Consider the following 6,000-nt stretch of genomic DNA (forward strand, 5'->3'; position numbering starts at 1 on the left):
AAAAAGAAGTTTATTTTCCGTGGATATTTCTTTAGAATGATGCTCAGAATGTTTAGCCCTGCCAGAGGAGCACATCTCTGTGAGGAGTTTTATGGCTTCCGAAATGGGATCATTATTTTGCTATTATTTGGCTTCTTGTCTGCACTGCTTATCTCATGAGAGGGACACACGGCCCCTAGGAGTCCACAGTTCAAGGTTTTGTTCAATGCAAAGTCTTTTGGTTGTAGGCCTAGAGGATAAATCAAGAACTGTGGCTCAAGATGCTCTCCTGTAAAGTCTCTGTTCCCAGGAGAGTGGTTTTGTCAGGCTACCTGAAAATCACCTGATTCACAGAAAGCCTCTGCACCTTGCACAGCAGATAGGTGAAGTGATGGCTTTTGTTTTCCCACATTCAGGACACTTGGTGAGAGCAGTTTCAGGTTTGTAGATAACAACTACCTGAAGAGAGGCTGTAGCCAGGTGGGGATTGGTCTCTTCTGCCAGGCAAGCAGCAACAGAACAAGGGGACACAGTCTCAAGTTGTGCCAGGGGAGGTCTAGGCTGGATGTTAGGAGGAAGTTGTTGGCAGAGAGAGTGATTTGCATTGAAATGGGCTGCCCACGAAGGTGGTGGAGTCACCATCTCTGGAAGTGTTGAAGAAAAGCCTGGATGAGGCATTTAGTGCCATGCTATACTTGACTGCATAGGGTTGAGTGATAGGATGGACTGGATGATCTTGGAGTTCTCTTCCAACCTGATTGATCCTACGATTCTATGAGAGGTACTGCTTAATGAGCAGAACCCACCATAACAGGTGCTTGGAGAGATCCATTGCTTTTCTGCCCCCACTGTAGCAGGCCTATAAACCTATAGACACTTCATTTGGACCAAGCACTAAACACTGAGTCTTAGAAATTGAGCTGAGAAATCTAATTTTAAATGCTACTGTTAATTATTGTGGAAGAATAGTCACTTGTCTCTGCTGACAAATTTGCATCCCCTCTTATTGAGCCTTTCACCTCTTTCAGCCTCATTAATTCACTTTTATTTTAGTATCACAGAGTCAACCAGGTTGGAAGAGAACTCCGAGATCATCCAGTCCAAACTATCACTCAGCCCTGTCCAGTCAACCAGACCATGGCACTAAGTGCCTCATCCAGGCTTTGCTTCAACACCTCCAGGGACAGTGACTCCACCACCTCCCTGTGCAGCCCATTCCAATGCCAATCACTCTCTCTGCCAACAACTTCCTAACAACATCCAGCCTGTACTTCCCCCAGCACAACTTGAGGCTGTGTCCCCTTGTTCTGTTGCTGCTTGCCTGGCAGAAGAGCCCAACCCACACCTGACTACAGCCTCCCTTCAGGTAGTTGCAGACAGCAGTTTAATGCAGTCTATAGGCACTGGGCCATATGTGGGATAGGAATATGACAGATCAGTACCAAGAGCTATTGCATCTATTTTGTGTATCTTTCCATCTCCTTGTCAGTAGAATGTGCAAAGGGCTGCTTTCTGCAGTTTAAACATCCTGTGAGTTCCTTAGTTGTGGAAAACTAAATATTATGACATATAGAAGCACAGGGTGTAGCTATATCATTGACTTCGCACTTTGCATTTCACACTCTGGTATTAATGTGGCACTCTGTGGTGACATGAGATTTACCAGAGGCTTTCTGGGAGCAGATTTCAAGTTTTATTATTCATAAGGATAAAAACTGTTAAGCTCAGTGTTTATCTGCAATGGCAAGGTGTGCTAGATTGAAGCTAGCTGGGATATTTTGGTGAGAAGAATTAGGTGATAGGCTGTGAAAAGGAAACAGTGGTGATGTCTACTGCACTCATAGGCTTGCTGAGATGTTTGTAAACAAGAACATAGATATAGATAACAGAGTAGCTCTCTGGCTCTGGCTGCCTCTCTTCTCTCTAACCTGCTGTCTGTGTGACTAATCCCTCTGCTTCCTAACCCCCCTGGCTGATTCTCCAAACTCACCTTGAATGTAAGGCAAAGTCTGAGATAAAGTAGAGGGGTGGAGAGAAGGTGGAAGGGTGGTTGAGAGCCCTTCCTGGGGACTCTGGTTTCTGGGAAGGCTGTTGTATTTCTGTATTAACCTTTTACCTTGTCTATTGCTGTCTATAGCTGTATATATTGTAAATACCTGCTTGTATATTGTGCTAAGCAGTAAATATAAAGCTCCATTCTTAATTTCCATCTGGGCTGAGTCAGTTTGGGTGATTCATTAAGTGTGTAGCGGGGATGGGTAACACTCAAACTGTCACACAAGGGAAGGTGCACAATGAATGGTAATGATAAGTTTCTAGTCAGAAATATCATAGAATCATAGAATCAGTCAGGTTGGAAGAGACCTCCAAGATCAGCCAGTCCAACCTAGCACCCAGCCCTGTCCAGTCAACTAGACCATGGCACTAAGTGCCTCAGCCAGGCTTTGCTTGAACACCTCCAGAAATGGTGCCTCCACCACCTCCCTGGGCAGCCCATTCCAATGCCAATCACTCTCTCTGCCAACAACTTCCTCCTAACATCCAGCTTATACCTCCCCTGGCACAACTTGAGATTGTGTCTCCTTGTTCTGTTGCTGGTTACCTGGCAGAAGAGACCAACCCCACCTGGCTACAATAACCTTTCATATACTGAAGAAAGAAAAGAAAAAAAAAGGCAAACCAAAATCAAATCCCCTCTGAGATTTTCGCTGGCATCAAAGCAGTCAGATTGTCTTTTTAAATAGTGTGGAAATTGGCAGACCATAAAGAAATAGAGAGGACAATCATTGATGAGTGCAGGATAATCTGGCAACATGGAAATCATAAATGTTAATATTTCCCCCCTGAGTCAATGAAATATGCAAAGGAGCAACTGCATAATACAGCCAAGCTCTGTGCAATCCCTGTATAGACTGAGTTGTCCTGGTTATTCTGCAAGTTTTTTTCTTGGTTAGCCATAAATCCACCAAATTACTTCAATAGTAAAGGGTAGAAATATCCTCCATGATGCTCAGTCATTACACAGATCTGCTCCATCACCTAGGCAAATTTAATGATGCTCTGGTAGTGGCTGATCTTGCTGAATCCTTCTGGCAAAACAAGAAGTCAGTTGGTCTAAATTTGTGCAGCTGCCATCAGCAGTCACTTGCCATAATGGATTTTCCTGGTGATTCATCAACCCTAGTTTGGGTTTTTTTTTCCTAGCAGAAACCAGCAAGCCACCTGAAACTGGGGGAAAGTCTGTTCCCTGAACCATGCTCATCAGCTCCTGAATGCTTTCCTGTTTGAATCAAAACGTTTTGCTAGCAAATGTGAAAGAAATGTGAACAGATACCAGATGCAGATTTCCCCCTCCTCTTTGGTAATAAAACTGCAAAGTAAAATATCAATTCCTCCTTTAGTGAGTGCAAAATATTTCGTTAACTGATGTCAGCCACAAAATGATAGACTCATTGAACCATAGAATCAACCAGTTTGGAAGAGAACTCCAAGCTCATCCAGTCCAACCTAGCACCCAGCCCTATCCAGTCAACTAGACCATGGCACTAAGTGCCTCATCCAGTCTTTTCTTGACCATGGCACTAAGTGACTCAGCCAGGCTTTGCTTCAACACCTCCAGGGATGGTGACTCCACCACCTCTCTGTGCAGCCCATTCCAATGCAAATCACTCTCTCTGGCAACAACTTCCTCCTAACATCCAGCTTATACCTCCCCTGGCACAACTTGAGACAGTGTCTCTTTGTTCTGTTGCTGGTTACCTGGCAGAAGAGACCAACCTCACCTGGCTACAGCCTCCCTTCAGGTAGTTGTAGACAGCAATGAGGTCACCTCTGTGTCTTCTCTTCTGCAGGCTGCACACCCCCAGTTCCCTCAACCTCTCCTTGCAGGGCTCTGTTCCAGGCCCCTCACCAGCTTCGTTGCCCTTCTCTGGACATGTTCCAGCACCTCAACATCTCTCTTGAATTGAGGAGCCCAGAACTGGACACAGCACTCAAAGTGTGTCCTGACCAGTGCTGGGTTCAGAGGCAGAATAACCTCCCTCGTCCTACTGGCCACACTGCTCCTGATATAGGTCTGCTCCTGCAGGGTGCAGATCTTTGCTGGACTGACAGCTGATCCAGCTCAGCAAGCAGACAGCTGTCTGTAAGATATGATTGAATGAGAAGTGCCTTTTGCTTAACAGGCTATTTTTTTTCCAGGAGGCTTTGTTTGGTTTCAGTGTCCAAGCTGCACCTGGGATAGTGGATTGCAGCCATTTACAAATACAGCAGAAGACTCAGCCTGAGCTTGTGCAGGATCCTGATTCAGAACAGTACTTGTGTTTATTTTAAGCATAGGCTTGAGAGTCTGAAGGGCTGAACAACACATTAATGCCCCTCTAATTAGAAATTAATCAAGTAATGCTGCAATACAGAGCAGCAATGGAGAATGACTCAACCTCCCTTAATGCAGGGTCAGAAGCCATTCCAAAGACTTTCTGGGAGCAGAGGAAAAGGTGGAAAGCTTGCTTCCATCAAAAAGACAAAGCAGCTGTCTATACTTAGAGTTAGACAGACATGTGTCCAGCTCTGGAGCCCTCAAGACAAGAGAGACAGACCTATTGGAGTGGGTCCAGAGGAGGTCACAATAAATATCAGAGTGCTGGAACATCTCTGCTGTGAGGGCAGGCTGAGAGAGTTTAGGTTGTTCAGCCTGGAGAAAAGAAGGCTCCAGAGAGACCTTACTGTGGCCTTTCAGCACTTCAAGGAATCTCTATGAAAGCTGGGGACATGCTTTTTAGCAGGGCCTGTTATGAAAGGACAGGGGCTGATCATTTTTGAACTAAGAGGGGACATTTAAACCAGATCCCTGAGGATGGTGACACACTGGTCCAGGTTGCCCAGAGAGGTGGTAGATGCCCAATCACAGGATGTCAGGGGTTGGAAGGGACCCAAGGAGATCATCGAGTCCAACCCCCCTGCCAGAGCAGGACCACACAATCTAGCTCAGGTCACAGAGGAACACATCCAGACAGGTTTTGAAAGTCTCTAGGGAAGGAGACTCCACAGCCTCTCTGGGCAGCCAGTTCCAGTGCTTTGGGACCCTTACAGTAAAGAAGTTCCCTTTTGTGTTGAGGTGGAACCTCTTGTGCTGCAACTTACACCCATTGCTCCTTGTCCTATGCCAGGGAGCAGTGAGCAGAGCCTGTCCCCCACTCCTGGCCCTCAGCCCTCAGATATTTATAAACATTTATTAAATCCCCTCTCAGTCTTATTTTTTTCAGACTGAACAGCCCCAGGTCCTTCAGCCTCTCCTCAGAAGGCAGTGCTCCAGTCCCCTAATCATCCTTGTAGCCTTCTGTTGCATCTTCTCTGGAATTCTGCTCTCATGTAGATAATGTTGCTCTTCTGCCTGAAATATTAGCAACCTGATCCTTTTATTCACTTGTTAAGGACAGCAACTTGATCTAGTTGAAGATGTCTCTGCTCACTGCAGGGCGGTTGAACCAGATGACTTTTAAAGGTGTTTTTTAGCTCACACTATTCTCTGACTTTAATGTATGATACTCTGGGCTAAACTAGACAGGGAGATCCTGGCAGGACTATCCAGAAAGTCCTGAATGAAGAGGTAAAGGTTTACACAGGGAGCTTTGAAATCAGACCATTTAATTCAATGCGCCTTTGGTTAGTACGGAAGGAAGCTGCAGTGTGAAATGACACTTGCATAGCCTGCAGGGATGATGTTGACAGCTCGAAGTTGACCCACCTGAAACTGAAGTGCACTAAAAATGAGTGAAGATTTTTATGTTGTGAGGGGATTTGATATCAGTTATTGCAGAGGGGAGAGCGAACTCCAACCAACAGCATGGACAGATGGAGCGTGATGGCAGCCAGCTGAGCTTTGATGAGGCTTTCCATGAGAGTATCTGATCCCTTTAACTGTGATTCATGTTTCCTAAGCTGAAGGGAGCCTGCAAAGAGGCTTAGCATCGTGCTAGTCCTGGATAGGCAGTTTTCATTGGAGGCAAGGTTTAAGCAAAC

The sequence above is a fragment of the Pogoniulus pusillus genome, chromosome 4, assembly GCF_015220805.1.
Source record: "Pogoniulus pusillus isolate bPogPus1 chromosome 4, bPogPus1.pri, whole genome shotgun sequence".
Lineage (NCBI taxonomy): Eukaryota > Metazoa > Chordata > Aves > Piciformes > Lybiidae > Pogoniulus > Pogoniulus pusillus.